Source organism: Elephas maximus, chromosome 13 (genome assembly GCF_024166365.1).
Source record: "Elephas maximus indicus isolate mEleMax1 chromosome 13, mEleMax1 primary haplotype, whole genome shotgun sequence".
NCBI classification, from domain to species: domain Eukaryota; kingdom Metazoa; phylum Chordata; class Mammalia; order Proboscidea; family Elephantidae; genus Elephas; species Elephas maximus.
In genome coordinates this window covers 59,856,584-59,871,448 of record NC_064831.1, presented here as the reverse complement: position 1 = coordinate 59,871,448, position 14,865 = coordinate 59,856,584, and positions in this window count along the sequence as shown.

The window sequence follows — 14,865 nt, the reverse complement described above, 5'->3', positions numbered from 1 at the left end:
GCCAGTCCTCCAGCACCTGTTTAATCAATTCCCTATATCAAAATCTTGTAGCTGAAGTGACTTGTGTGGGCTCTGGTTTTCCGACAGTTGATTGATGATTGTGGATGGAACAGGGGAAAGCAACCTCCATCCCTTCTAGGTGTCTCACAGTTAGAGGCTCCCATTACTCCCCCTCTCCATGCTTGGTTCTAGGCATTCACTTATTCATTCAACAAATGTGTTTATACTATAATCCCTATGTATAGAAGAATTCAATTTCTATACGCACATGTATAAATGCTGTTGATGCATTTTGGAATAAGTACAGAACCTAACTGGGAGGATACACAAACAGTGGGTAATGGTGATTTACTCTGGGAATCGGAAATGAGAGTATTAGAAAGTGTATATGTTTCTTATTGCTTCCGTAACAAATTACCACAAATCTAGTAGCTTAAAGCAACACAAGTTTATTATTTTATAGTTCTGGGGATCAAAAGTCTAGAAGGGGCCTCCCTAGGCTAAAATTAAAATGTTGGCATGGCCGTGCTCCTTCTGGAAGCTCTAAGGGAGAATTTGTTTTCTTACCTTTTCTGGCTTCTAGAGGCCCACATTCCTTGGCTCATGGCCCCCTCCCTCCACTTTCAAGTCAGCAATGGCTGGCGAAGCCTTTCTCACGTTGCATCTCTCTCACTCTGACTCTCTCTTGCCTTCCTCTTCCACATTTAAGGACCCTCGTGATCTCACTGGGCCCACTCAGATAATCTAGGATATTGTCCCCATCTCAAGGTCAGCTGATTAGCAACTTTAATTCCATCTGCAACCCTAACTCGCCTTTGCCGTGTAGCCTAACATACTCGCACATTTCGGGGACTGGAATGTGAACCTGTTTGGGAGACCATTATGCTGTCTACTACAGAGAGGGCAGAGTATCTTTCACATAGCCTTGTGAGTTTTTTTACAACGATCCAGTTATTACTCTTATGTTTTGAAAAGCTGATTAGAGTTCATGTATTCAGTGCCATCTAAGTGCAGGCAGAACGGACAGCCTGCAGAGGCACAGGAGTTCTGCCCCAGCAATCCTCTCCCCACTCAGCCCAGGCCCAACACCACCAACCGGCATTGCCTGTACTTGGCCTCCCCCTTCTCCTCATCTTCAGGTTCAGAAGAAGGTTCTTGGAGGGTTAGAGGTTGATGGTAGAATCTGAAGGGGCACTTCTTTGTCCTCCAGGAAGCCCCCAGATGGTGTGACTAAACTAAACTCAAAGAGTGGTGACATTAAGATGGGAGGTATCCTTTGCAAGGTCATGTACACTCAGTAAAAACATAGCAGCTAAGAATTTGAAAGCAGGAAGGGACCCTTGAGCTGGGAGAGGACACTTGGGTTGCACCCCTGCATGCAACCCCAAAACCTTGCCACTCTCGCCCCTTGTGAAGTAACCAGGCAGTGTGAGCAGAGCTGACCTCGACCCCATTTCTAGGGGTGGGCCCGATTGTCCCAGGCTAGGCAGGGTGACCCTGAACCCCCTGCCACAGGGATGGTTCAAGTTTAAGCCAATCAGCTTGCAATCTTGAAGTTTTGCTTGGTGATTATTAGAAGTAACTCCTTTTTCCCAGGGGTGATAGTCAAAAGATTTAATAACCACTCACTCTGGGCCAGGCTGTGACCCACTAGAAGCAATGCAAGCTCCATCAGAACAGACCAGGCTCAAAGTAATCAGTTTGGTAACTGCGCTTACTGTCCAGGATAGCCCCGCCTCTCTTTCCCTGGCTGTGAAGGAGAAAGCATGTGGTTGCTTTTTGGCAGCCCCTTTGTGATCATGACGCAAGCCACCCTAAAGAGCAAAAGGATACCCAGAGGAAGACTAACCCAAGAAAATTACACAGCTAGAGGCCTGATCAAACTGCGCCAAGGCCCACACTCCTTTATTGTTGAAGCCTGCTTATGTAAGCTTTCTATACCTTGTGACTGATGCTTTTTTCAATCATATTTACACATGGTTAAAGTCTGGAGAGGAGAAGGGTATTGTCTAAACTCTTGCAGCACCAGGACCTCAATCTTTCGTCTCTTAGACAAATGCTCTTCCAAGAAACCATAAAACCTCTTAGACCACATTGTCGGCAGCAACAGGGGACTGAACGAAAATGGGATCAGAGGCCAGTTTTGGCAGAGGCATGCATAAGCAAAGGTTTAGAAGTGAGAGGGGGATGACATGGAGAGGGACAAAGAGGAGCAACACCCCAGAGCCTGTTCTATTTCAGTCCCATGAACATATTTGCAATATAAAAGCCTTCATTAAATTCCAGGCTTTCAATAGCTAAAACTCTGCTTGCCACTGAGTCCAGAAGCAATAAATACCCAAAGTACAGAGTGCTTTTGGAAGTTTATTACAAAAATAACTAAAAGGGCTCTACAAAGATCTTAGGGCACCAAATCCAATTAGGGGCTGGTGTTTGGGGTTGCAGGGGAGGGGGTGACAGTCTCAGTATTGTACCATAATTCTCTGAGCAAGAGGATTTGAAAGGCTGTAATAATGTAATTAGAACACAGAGCTGTTCTAAGCTCTGAGTGCACATGTATTTAAGATGCACAGGCCCCGTTTTGGGTTGGGAATATGAAGACAGTATCACATGATGGTTGAGAGTGCAGGATCCACTGTCACCAGGCTCTATTTGCCCCATCACTTAAGTAGCTCTGTGACATTGGGCAAGATACTTGGGCTTCAGGGAATCTCAACTTTCCTTACCTATAAAATGGGGATAATATAGACCCACTATACCTTATCTCTATATTATCCCCATACCTCATCTTGAGACCAGATGTTTCAACATTCAGAAATGTTAGATTTTAGAAAAGTTATACAATACAGAACAGCATAGTATATAACACCCGGTGGAGTCTGGCAGATACCCTATGTCCTAGTTATCTAGAGCTGCTATAACAGAAATACCACAAGTGGATGCCTTTAACAAGGAGGAATTTATTCTCTCATAGTTTAAGAGGCTAGAAGTCCAAATTTAAGGTGCCAGCTCCAGGGGAAGTCTTTCTCTCTGTGTTGGTTCTGGGGAAAGGTCCTTGTCATCAATCTTCCCCTGGGTCTACAAGGTTCTCAGCACAGGGACCACAGGTCCAAAGGATGCACTCCACTCCTGGCTCTTCTTTCTTGTTGGCAGTGAGGTCCCTTTCCCACTGCTCACTTCTCTCTGCTTTCATCTCTTGCAGGGCAATAAAGTGTGGTGACTCAAGAAACATCCCACGCGAATCCTACCTCATCGACATAACAAACATGACCTAATCCTCATTAACATAACCTAAACCTACCTCATTAAAATGATGGACAGCTCGCTCCTAAATGGGACTATAACCACAGGCATAGAGGCTAGGATTTACAACACATCACAAAATGGAGGATAATCAGATCACAAAATGAAGGACAACCACACAATATTGGGAATCATGGCCTAGCCAAGCTGGCATACATTTGGGGGGAACACAACTCAATCCATGACACCCTGTAATCAAACACACTCCTATTTATGTGGAAAAGCATATAGTTAATCAAAGTAAATGGGTAAACAAGACTGTAGATAACTGCACATCAGTTCAGTTCAGGACTTGACACCAAGCAAGTTATAAACATCTTTTGGTTTTCAGGGCTTTATGGAATCAGGCTGTTGAGATAATTGAATGAGATAAAGCACCGTGCCTGGGATGGAGGAGTCACTGGATCCATCACCAGCATTATTCTTCTTCTGCTTTTTTATGAGAACATCCCAAGTGACCTCCATTTGTCTAAAAGGGTTTCCGTTCCCAGCCCTGAGGAAGGCCAGTCCCTCATTGCCCCTCGAAGCATGTGCTAAGGCATCGAGGCAGGAAAGAACACAGATCATTCCAGAACCTAAAAGAAAGTCCGTGAGGCTGGAGCCAAAGAATGAGGAGGAGCAGGGGGAGATTGGGCTGGAGAGGTAGGAAGGGAAGAGCCAGACAATGAAGAAGACAAGGACATACCACGTAAATCTTTGCATCTGTGTAACGGTTAAACGTCTCAACGTATCCGCTTACACACTCCCCACTTTGGGCTTTACATTCTAAGTAAGAATCTCACCACATTACAGGCGAGCACACTGAAGCTCGGAGTAGTTAAGCACATAGGTTCAGGACGCATCACAAAGCTGAGGCCAAGGGAAGACTAACCAGGTCTTCTCACTACAATGCCACATTGTGCTGCCTCCCGGAAGAGAAATCACCCTCTTCCTCACTTCCCCTTTCTCCTTTATAATCATATGCAGTTACACTTCCCCGTGAGCCCCAATGTTTATTATTAACTTTATTAACCGCAGCTGCACCTGGTGCACACAAAGCCTCCCAGAGGTGCACACAGCTCCCTGTCCTAAAAAGCTCGCCTCTCCCTCCTCACATCTCCCCTTCCCTGCGCTGCACCCATCCCCACACCCACCTAGCACCCAGGGCTACGTGTCCATCAGGTAATAACAGCTAAGGCAAACCCGTAACCAATGGCAGCAGGCTATTTCAGCTGGCTTCCTCTGTCCCCACTCTAGATGTGTTTCCAGTTATTTCCAAGCTTCCTGGAAACACAGATCAGGATATCTTCAGGATCCAGGCAGGGAGAAGAGTGTGTTCACTTGAACAGATGCTAAGGCTGATGTCTCTGAGCTAAGAAAGCCCAGCTCTCCCACCCTGAAAGCCTCCCTCGAGCTCCCCCAACTAACTTTCCATGTGGATAGGAGTCAACCATAAACAGGATGGAAGGGGGTGGGAGAGCCTGGCATGTGTTATAAAGCCTCTGGCTTTGCTATCTGCAGCTTACTGGGTCCCTGGTCATTAAGCGTCCTCCTTTAGCAAACCTGACAGTGCTTTCCCAATGGCATCAGTGATGCCCAGAGGAGAGAGGGCACTCAGCTCTAGTCCAGGCTGCTGGAATTACCATCTTCATCTGACTGTCTGATGGGGGGAGAAAGTATTTTCCTGCTCTATGACTTTAGTTTGCATTTTCCTAATTTTTTTTTAATAGTGGAGCCTGGTGGTGCAACAGTTAAGCACTCAGCTGTGAACCAAAGGGTCGGTTGTTCGAACCCACCAGCGGCAACATGAGAGAAAAGAACATGGGGATCCTCTCCTGTAAAGACTGCAGAGTAGGAAACCCTGTGGGGCAGTCCTACTGTGTCCTATAGGGTGGTTATGAGTCAGAATTGACTTGACAGCACACAACAACACATTTTTTATTAAAGTTAAGCATCTTTTCTCTACCTGCCTGTTGATTACCATTGGCCGGTTGTGCTACCTTCAGTGACCCCTGGCCTCTCAGTTTCCTCTTGAAAGTGTAGCCTCTCCAGTATGTCTGGCCAGCTAGAGTGGAGCAGAGCTCTCCTCCATTATCTTACACACTGTGCTTCTGTTTGTCCAGCGGAGTGACTGAGCACCAGGCCTGAACTGCTTAAAGAGAAACGTCCCAAATTGCCAGTCCCCTGGGAGTGCCTATTGATGTTGCATGGAAATGTCATGGTGGCATGGCTAATAGGGCACCCATTTTAAGTTTGAGGCCAATGGCCTTTAAAAGTGTCCTCTGTCATGCAACAGGTGAGTCCTCCCAACATGCAGCGGGCGAGTCCTCCTGTTGTGAAGTGACTAAGGATACTGACAACCCAGCAGAAGGAACACACAGAGACTTAGAGAGCTGTAGCCCCTGACAAGCACAGCTCAGTTTGCAGGCAGGCTTGAGAACTCTCCAGAAAAAGTACTTAGAGTTCTTTGAGCCAGAGCATGAGCAGAGGCTAAGAATTCTCTGCACAAAACACTGGGGCCAACCAGACCCATCCAGGTCAGACGTGTGATCAGGGCAAGACTATGGTGAGGCAAGTGAGGAGCCCAGGGCGCAAAATTTAAGGAGGTGCCCACTCTCTGGTGCCAGCCCAGCACTTGCACGACCCTGCAAGTGAGTGCCTCCTTAAATTTTGTGTCCCAGGCCCTTTGCTTGCCTCATCCTAGTCTCAGTCTTACCTGTGAAGCAGGGCCACAGTAGAGCCCAGGGCAACAGGGACAGTCCTCTTGGACATGAGAATTCAAGGTTATTCCAGCTCCTTAGTGAGAAGGAAGTGCCAACCGAGCCTGCACCCCACTCTACCTCCTTTGTGATTCTTTGTCTGAAGTTTAACTCTCTGTGGCTCTAAACCAGTGTATCAGCTCAGCCATTCTCAACAAGGCCTGTGGCTGCCTTTAAAAAGCCTTGTGTCAGTCATCAGGAAACAGGGGCCAGTCTATCTATTTTAAACAGAAAGGGATTTAATACCGGGAATTAGGTATTTACTAAACCAGAGGGAGGGTTAGAGCATCAGGCTTTTCCCTGGGCCTCTGCAAATGTCTCCGAACACTACAGGACTGACCCACTAGGGAGCTGGTGCCTCTGGCCCAGCCAGGAAGGTGGAGAAGCAGGAGGCCAGCAGCTGGAGCTGCTCGTTGAAGAAGATACCTGCAGAGCTGCGGTCCAAGGACCAGAAGCCAGGATCGCGAAGCTATCAACACAACTGATATTCTCAACTCCAACAATGCAGGAGCTTAGATGCTGAAACACCACTACAGATGAACCCCACGTTCCCTGACCTTGCTAACCTACAGAAAACAGCTAAAAGCCACAGGAAGGTCGCCTTCCCCTTGCTTCTACCTCCAAGGCTCAGCTTGATTGCATCTAATTGGCAGAACAAAAGTCACTATTAGAACTCTAGCTGCAAGGGAGTCCGAGAAACGTAGTTTTTATTTTTCCAAACTTTGCAGTACAGGAAGGCACCCTGCAAGTAGGTAAGCATAAATGCTGAGGGTCAACAGACAATCTCCAACTCAAGTCCCAAGTTCAAAGGCCCCTGCAGAGGTGAGTGAAGAGAAGCTAGATGAACTTGACCTAATTATTAGAGTTCAGGATCTGGGCTCAGCATGGGAAAACCTCGGCAAGGAGCCCCTCACTTCCTCCCCTTCCAGACCTCTGCCTTTACCAGCCCAACACAGCACACTGTGGATTGCAGTCCGGGTTACTTTTATTTGCAATCCCTAAGTACTCGAAGCCCTGGTGGCACAGTGATTAAGAGCTCGGCTGCTAACCTAAAGGTCATCAATTTGAATCCACCAGCCACTCCTTGGAAACCCTATAGGGCAGTTCTACTCTGTCCTATAGGGTCGCTATGTGTCAGAATTGACTCGACGGTAGAGTTTGGTTTTGGTTCGGAAGCACTGAAGGAGAATTAAGCAATACATGACTTAACCATGCCTGCCTTCACCCTGATCCCAGGCTCCAGAATCTCAAGAGACTGAAGCTGTAGACACGTGATATATCTTAGGCGTTTGCCTCCTTGGCATTATTAGTCTCGTTGCTGCGACTGTGTTTGGTGTCTCCACTCGGTGGGTGTGAGTCCTTCTCAGAATCTTTGCTTTGTTTCACCTAATTGTTTCTCCCCAGATTCTTCAGCACCAAGATTTGGAAACAAGTTGACAGCTGGTCTAACCATTTGGTGGTATGTGTGGTGCCACAACTGTCAACTGGGGCCCCCCAGCCTCTTTAAAATGAGATCAGTTTGGCTGGAACCACAAATTCTTGCCTTATGGATGTGCAAAGATGTCCTCCAAGATTTCACTGGATTCCCAGGTAGGGACTGAAGGCCCCACACAGCCTCTGCCTCCAGAGCCCTCCTACCCCGTGGATACAGCGGCCAAGTCCAGCCACCTTCCCCAGCCCTCACAAACCAGCTCACACAAAGCATCAGACAGGAAAGATGTCCTAATCCGGTTGCAAGCCCACCACTTGACAAACAGCTTAGCGCTGCACTCGCATTCTGTTTTTTTTTTTTTTTTTTAACTTAGAAAAGCTGAGAAATAGCACAGAGCCACACTGGTCCCTAAAAGTCCTTTGCATTCCCCGCCACCCACCTCTCTGCCGCCACCACGGATTTCTAATAGGCTCTGCTGCCCCATAAAACATCCTTCCACCTCAGCACTTTCTGGCTACTCTGTCCACCCCCCCTTCTTTTTCTCTTTTCTCCCCTCTTTCTATTTTTTTCTTGCTCCCCCACTTCAGGAGCAAAAGCTAACCTTTTTCCATTTCTTTCAGTAGGCCAGTTTGTTATGTGGGGGTCCAGCTGACAGCTACTTTGCCCCTGGGGTCTCCTTCTCCAGTCCAGTGACTTACCAAGGAAGTTTCTCAAAGACAGCTCCTATGCCACGTGGCAGTTTGTGCCAGCTGTTGGACAGTAAATGTTTTGCCTCATTACATGTGTGCATATAAATTTATAACATACATAAATATTTTACATACAGCTATAAAGCCATGTATGCCGATGTCTTCGTGTATAGATAAACCATGCTTACGCAGTTTTGAGGGCCAGCCTTATGAATAATGTGCTAATACTCATGTCTCCATCAAGCTTCATAGAATGACTACCCCTACCTTTACCTTTCCAAAATGTAGCTCCCAGGCCAGGTGTGCCACACAGCCTGGCAGGTATAAGTCAACTGCTGTCACCATGAAAAAGCAGCAGGAAGACCGAGCACCAGAGAGACGGTGGCCAATGGGGGCCAGCCTCTCCCTGGCCTGTGACTGTGGCTTCTTCCAGATGGATCACCAAGATGGGAATGGTCACTGAATTAAGCAGATGTTTGCCAATGATGCTCATGACCGCATGTGCACAGCCCCAACCTCCCAGCTTCAGATGTGTATCTAAGCCAGGGTTTCCCTACTTAGACACTACTGATATACTGGACCAAATAATCTGGGCTGTCCTGTGTATTGAAGGGAGCCCTGGTGGCGCAGTGGTCGAGAGCTTGGCTGCTAACCAAAAGGTTGGCAGTTCAAATCCCCCAGCCACTCCTTGGAAACCCTATGGGATAGTCCCGCTCTATCCTATAGGGCCGTTATGAGTTGGAATCCACTCAATCACAACAGGTTTGGTTTTGGTTTTGTGTATTGCGGAGGAATCCCTGAGTGGCACAAATGGTTAAGTGTTCGACTACTAGCAGAAATGTTGGTAGTGCAAACCCAACCAGAGGTGCCTCAAAGGACAGACCTGGTGATTTGCTTCCAAAAGGTCACAGCCAGGAAAACCCTATGGGGCAGCTCTACATGGGTCACCATAAGTTAGAACGAACTTGACGGCAACTAACAACAACACACATTGTAGCGTATCTAGCAGCATCCCTGGCCTCTGTACACTTCATGCCAGTAGCACCTCCAATCCCAAGTTGTAACAATCCAAAAATCTCCAGACATTGCCAGATGTCTTCCCGGGGAGCAAAATTGTACCAGAGTTGAAAACCATTGCTCTATTCCTGTACAAGGCACACATTGTGTATACAGAAATGTATGCATACATATAAATTATTAAATATTTATATGTCCTTATTTTCAGTTGGCATCTGGCATAAACTTTTCATTCAATCAGCATATGGACAAAACAGAAATATGACATATTTTCTTCCTTTTCTCTTAAAAATTAATGTCATCTGTGATAATAGTGATATTTGTGGTGATTAAATACATATGATCATCTTATATCTTTCGGTAAAGTTGGCATTTACCTTAAGAAGCAATGAGAAGGGGTCTTTTGGACCTTGAGTTTGCTTCCCATGGTCCTTCCCACCTGGCACCTGACTTTTTGAGCTCCGAGAACCCAGATGGTAAATCAGATGCCTAATACACTCTACGTTTGTCTCTCTCCAGCCAAGACACTTCAGAGATTCCTATGCAAACCGACTCAAAAGGGAAAAGGAAAAAGACAAGCTGAGATTCAGAAAATTCCCAGTTACGCAGAATTCCTTTCTAAAGCAGCCCCAATATAGTGTACGTGTGAGGACAGGCTAGGAAAAAAAAAAAAAGACCATTGCTGTTGAGTCCATTCCGACTTGTAGTGACCTTATAGGACAAAGTACAACTGCCCCATGGGGTTTTCAAGACCATCATCTTTACAGAAGCAGACTGCCACATTTTTCTCCCGTGGAGTGGCTAGTGGGTTCAAACCACTGACCTTTCGGTTAGCAGCTGGGGGCTTAACCACTGCACCACTAGGGCTCCATTGGATAGGCTAGGCTTTGCTGCAAAACAAACAATCCCCCCAAAATTGCAGCGGTTTAAAGTATCCAAGGTTCATTTCTTTCTCATGCTTCATGTCTGTAACAGGTCATGCTCTCGGTCATTGCTGTCTTCACACTCTAGGGCCCAGGCTGACTGAATGTCCTAGTTACCTCCTGCTGCAGTAACAAAAGCCAGATACCACCAGTGGGTGGCTTTAAAGAATAGAAATTTATTTTCTCATAATTCAGGGGGCTAGAGATCCAAATTCAGGGTGTGGCTCTAGGAGGAGGTCCCTCTTTGTCTCTTTCAGCTCCTAGTAGCTGCCAGCAATCCATGTCATTCCCGAGCTTGTAGAAGCATCTGCTGTGCACATCTGCCTTCGCACGACATCCTCTCCCATGTGTGTCTCTTCTGCTCTTTTTGTAACTCAGCTATGATTAGGTTTAGAACCCATCCTTCTCAGGCATGGCCATGTGAACGTAACAAAGAACAGCCCTATATTCAAACGGAATCACGTCCACAGGTATAGGCACCAGGACTTCAATATATATTTTAGGGGGACACAATTCAATCCACAACACTAAGCAATCACAGTAGAGAACATGGGAAAGCACAAGCTCATTCGACAAGTGTCTGCTCCAAAGCGGCGTGTCGCTTCCGCTTGCAAGTCACGTGCACATACCTGGGTTCGACAGGGCAGGGAAGAAAAGTCCTTCCATAGGGAGGAACGTGGGGAGTTCATCAACGGAAATGGAGCACAGCACACATGCTTAACTTCTGCCACGAGAGGTTCCTATCCTGTGCTTCCCAGCATACCCCCATCCTCACCCTACTTTATGCCAACCTGTTCCTCTTCAGCTTGTATTTTCCAAAATCTCCTTTTTCTCCTACCTCTGGGTAGAAATCATTTTCAGAATCCCAGCTACCCGTATCCCCACTTCCTGCCATCGAAGATCATCAAGACATAGTTTTCAAGCATTTTTAAATCCAAAGTCTGATTTTAACTGAAGTTATACTGATTGCCTTCAAGATTTCAGACTCAAAAGATTCATTTCACAGGGATGTTTAAAAAGAAAGTCTACCTCCTTTGCCATGAGACCAGAAGAGCTGGATGATGCCTGGGTACCATTACTCAGCATCTGATCAAAGATTGTAGAGCAGATCCTGATCAAAAGGGGGAAAATGTAGCACAAAATTTCAAATTTCTCATGGAATCTAGACTTTCTGGAGCCATTGATGCTGAATGAACCCTTGAAACTATTGCCCTGAGATAATCTTTAAACCTTAAACCAAACAATAGTTTAGCTTAACTAGTAAAGAATGTCTGCCTAGAGCATTATGCTCTTCTAAGAACTATCTATATGGGATCAAATTAACAACAGCAACTCAAAAGGTTAGATAAGGAAACTTAGAGGGCAGTGAGTTTTATGTTAATGGGGGAGGAACAATTCAGAAAAGGAAGGTAAAAATGGTTGCAAAGCTATTGTGAAGGCTCGCTTTGGCCCAGGGAGAGCAAAGCGCCTGGGGAAAAGAATGTAATCAATGTCGCTGAACTGGACATGTAGAAATTGTTGAATTGGTATATGTACAGCTGTGTATAGTCTCAATGTCAGCAACAACAAAAATAAAATAAGTTTTTAAAAAGAGCGAGAGAGAGTCTAGACCAAGGTGTCTCCGTTGTTGGTATTTGGGGTTGCATGGGTCTTGCTGGGAGGTAGGGCTGCCTGTGCATTGCAGGGTATTTAGCAGCATCCCTGGCCTCCATCCACTAGATGCCAGCAGCGCCTCCTGAGTTGTGACAACCAAAAATGTCTCCAGACATAGCCAAATGTTCCCACCTCCCCGCCTGGATTGGGAACCACTGGTCTAAGGAAGCACTTCCCCACTGATGCTCCTGGTTGATTAATTTATTATTGAGTTACTGAGCAACTGCTAAGGGTCCCTTCATTCATCAACAAACACGTATCGCACCTCTGGTCCGTGCTCCGTGCCTGACACTGGCCGAGCACTGCAGAGCCTGAGATGAATAAGACGCAGCCCCTGGGAAAAAAAAAACTTCAGCCAAATACAATACCTACTTCCACAGCAGCATGAACAAATTGGCATGGGAGACCAAAAGAGAAGCCTGTTGGCAGGGGCTCAGAGAAGGCTGCATGACGAAGTTTAACACTGAGTAGAAACTGAAAAACAATGATGCCTCATGTTTATACCGTATTTTATAGTTTGTGAGGCACTTCCACATGTATTATCTCAATCCCCCAACAACCCTGAGGGGCAGGGCTTCACTCCCCATTTTATGGGGGTGGAAAGTGAGGCTCAGAGAGGTTAAATGACTTCCCTAGATTGTGTGACAATCAAGTGACTGGACTAGGACTAGAATTGTGGGTGCCCTGACTCCAAAATTGATTCTTCCTTCCTTCAGGACCTCCGGAAGGCCTCAGGGAGCTGAGGGTATCCTTGATGCTCCCGCAGAATCCACATGCTTCCCACACCCCTGCACCCAGTCACAGGTGCCTTTTCACCTCAGGAAGGATGAGGGTCGTCGTATCAGGAATGCAGCAGGCAAAGAGAAAAGAAATGGTCAACTCCTTTCCTTTCAAAAGCGGTTTTGGTACTCATAAAAAAAAAAAATTTAAAAAAAAAATTTTTTTTTAAAGCTAAGGCCTTTGATTTTCAAGAACTCTGTTTAAGTTCCAAAAGCCTAGTTTGGGGCACCAGAAGCACATTCTGAAGGCATGAGGCCATAAAGTGTAGACTGGAAAAAGGCTAGATGGAGAGTCAGGCCGCCTTGCCGGCAGAAACCAGCCATGGACAACCCAAGGGGAGCAGGGCATGGATGAAGGCATCAGAGGGACAGCAGACATGTCAGTCTAAGAAGGAGCCACGCTCCCGCTCTTCTTGTGGTTCACATCTCAGTGGGAGAGAAAGCAATAGAACCAAAAGCCCCTGACAAGTTTGAGCAATGAGAAGGAAGGGGCTTTGAGCCCCACTTCCCATGGGAAGCCTGGGATGATAGAAAACCTTGGAGAGGGACCCTGTCCAGCGAAGGAACCCAGGCACATGGGTCTGGGGGCAACGGGCTCCTAGAGTTCCACTGCCCTGTGGAGGAAGAGAATAGACAGGTTTTTCCATGTGAGCCTGACTTAAGCCGTGGTGTTTTCAATCAGCTCATACGCATGCAAAAGCTGGACGGTGAATAAGGAAGGCTGAAGAAGAATTGATGCCTTTGAATTGTGGTGTTGACAAAGAATTTTGAATATACCATACACTGCTAGAATAATGAACAAGTCTGTCTTGAAAGAAATACAAGCAGAATGTTCCTTAGAAGTAAGGATGGCCAGACTTCGTCTCATGTACTTTGGACATGTTATCAGAAGGAACCAGTCCTTGGAGAAGGACATCATGCTTGGTAAAATAGGGGGTCAGTGAAAAAGAGGAAGACACTCAATGAGATGGATTGACACAGTGGCTGCAACCATGGGTTCAAACATAGCATTGGTTGTGAGCATGGAGCAGGACCAGGCAGTGTTTCATTCTGTTGTATGTAGGGTTGCTGTGAGTCAGAACTGATTCAATGGCACCTAACAACAACAACAACAAAAGAAAGCTAGGTCAAAGAGCCCTGGTGGCACAAAGGTTAAGCACTTGGCTGCTAACCGAAAGGTCGGTGATTCAAACCCACCAGCCATTCCTCATAAGAAAAGACCTGGCGATCTCTTCCCATAAAGGTTACAGCCTAGGAAACCCTATGGGGCAGTTCTACTTTATCCTATAGTGTCACCATGAGTCTGAATCAACTCGACGGCACACAACAACATAGAGCTAGGAGATCCCTGGGTGGCACAAAGAGTTTGTACTAGACTACTAGCCCAAATGTTGGCTGTTCGAACGTGCCTAGTGGGGCAGCAGAAGAAAGACTTGGCGATCTGCTTCTGTAAAGATTACAGGCAAGAAAATCCTATGGGGTTCAGTTCTACTCTGTAACACGTGGGGTTGCTAGGAGTCAGAATCAAATCAACGACAACGGGTTTGTTTTATTTGTTTTAGAGAGCCAGGGGTTATCTGCGAGGCAGAGTACCAGGTGCTCTCAGGAGTCTCACAAAAACAGGAGAGGACGTCTGCCATATGGAACTAGATGAGGACACAGTCGCACCCCAGCCGATGTGAGCCAGGAGGGGTACTACTACTGTCCAACGGCCAGACTGGGTGGCAAATCTCAGCAGACACCAGAGGAATCAGAAGCTGGTAAGTGAGGCTCCCAGGAACAAGGATGTACCAATGGATGACGGTGGGGATGAGGAATAACATGTCCAGCAAACAGCCTGAGCCCATTCTGGTTGGACCAGCCCAAGTCACACGCCCAAGCCCATGGACTCAATCAATGCGGCAGGAGGAATGCATATTAGGAGCAGGCTTGGCTGGGGCAATGGCATCCACCCCAATGGGGAGGACAGAGTCTCTATTAGACGTGTGGACTGGGGGAGGGTAGAACCCTAAATAAAATTGGGGCTGTTGTCAGAAGGGGGGTGGATCCTAGGGAGATAGATAAGTGTCCCCAAAAGCAGGAATTTGAAAAAGTCTCGGAGGAGATGTAGATATGATGGCCTCTTCCATCCATGTCGCTCGGAAGGCACTCACTCTCCTTGTCCCCTCAGGCTCACATTCTCCCTAATTTGGAGGGGGCGTGTGAGTCGCTCCAGCTTTCATTGAAACACTGAGGGCTAAAGTAGAAAAAACAATCTGCCAGATGTGCCCAGGTGAGAAGCTACCTTCCCCCCAGGCTGACTTTCCTTTAGACTACCAGCTGAGCACAGAC